We start from the raw sequence: 1463 nt of genomic DNA, 5'->3' as shown, positions 1-1463 counted from the left end.
GAGAGAGAGAGAGAGAGAGAGAGAGAGAGAGAGAGAGAGACACACACACACATAACACCTACAGTACACAACCACCCTCCCACGCATTATAACTACCATACGCCTAATTAACTACCTTAACTACCCTCCACCAGCTAACTGTCCACATGTGACTCCTTCAATGCACGACACACCTTCCTAGTACAGCCTGTCCACCCCGTCACTGTCCCATCACCGTCCCATCACTAATGACACTGTGGCACCATTAATTCACTACCCTTCACTATCCACTCACTCCCACACGTCACGTCACCCCTTCAGTGCATTATTATACAGCTTTCTATTAAACTATCCGCCCCATTACCGTCCCATCACTGTCCCATCATGTTTGTTCCTCCACTCTATTAATAGACTCACCCTTTCACTGAGCAGGTGGAGCTGGTGGACTAGGTGGGGCAAGTGGGGCGGTCACCGTGTTCACAGGTCTCGTGTCTGGTGAGGAAATGGACGTCTGGTCACTGGCGGCGGTGGTGGTGGTGGTGGTGGTGAGTTGCCAAATGGAAATATTGTACGTCACCAGATCCACCTTGAAAAGCCGCAAAAGGTCGCTAAATCATTGTTGTACATGCTACAAATGTTCCTACACGAAGTAATTGTCTTGACTTACACATAGGCTAATCAGTATAGGGCCCCGTTGACTCTAATAAGGACCGTTTATCCCTCCCAGTGACGCAGAGCAAACTTGTCTCGAGAGCCTCACTCATCACTGATTGATTTTAATTGATTGATTGATAAGTTTATTGTTGTAGCAGTGTATACACCATCGAACTGTTGTCCATTTCCTATGAATGAACCTATCAAATTACCAGCTTATATATCTATCTACACACAAGCATGTAGATATCTCCACCAGCACCGCCAACACCCACACCTGCCCACCTTCGCCATCATGGAGGGCAGTGTGTCAGTTTACATTACTACTAGTATTTCCATGCCACTATATTGTGGCATCATATCACCTCAGACGCTGTGGCGCCATGCAACAAATTGTTGACTAATTTCGCTTCACTTGCAAACCAGATATTGTTTTGCATCTCTTTCAACTGATAGGAAAACAAGTCGATACATTATGCATTTTATTATATCAAGAGATATTGTGTTGCCATTAGAAATATATAGGAGTATCATTCACAAGATATCGTCATATCAGTAGGTATGAAAAATAAATACAAGTAACAAAAACTGCACCACGTTACAAGACACTGGCCAGACACTTAAATTAAGTATTGCATTGAAAGACTCACAAAACATCATCTTGGGAAACACGTAACAATACCTTTGTGCTTCACAACAGGAATGATGAGTGATGAGCAGAGGAATCGTGACCCAAGAGGTTACCTTCCTCTCTTGGTCTACACTCTCCTTTCTTAAATACTATATACATATGTACACCGTACACTCCTATTACAATAACATAACATAAC

General features: G+C 43.5%; 1 long non-coding RNA gene across 1 annotated transcript in view; it reads right to left on the bottom strand.

The window, feature by feature from the left end:
* LOC123502347 overlaps nucleotides 1-451 on the bottom strand; it is a 3683-nt gene extending 3232 nt beyond the window's left edge. Inside the window, exon 1 of the long non-coding RNA XR_006673963.1 lies at nucleotides 397-451. This is a non-coding gene — a long non-coding RNA (uncharacterized LOC123502347). The remainder of the gene's footprint in view (nucleotides 1-396) is intronic.
* Between the last annotated feature and the right edge of the window lie 1012 nt (nucleotides 452-1463).

Source organism: Portunus trituberculatus, chromosome 11, assembly GCF_017591435.1.
Source record: "Portunus trituberculatus isolate SZX2019 chromosome 11, ASM1759143v1, whole genome shotgun sequence".
NCBI classification, from domain to species: domain Eukaryota; kingdom Metazoa; phylum Arthropoda; class Malacostraca; order Decapoda; family Portunidae; genus Portunus; species Portunus trituberculatus.
The sequence above is the reverse complement of the archived record's forward strand: the minus strand, read 5'-3'. Positions and strand labels throughout refer to the sequence as shown.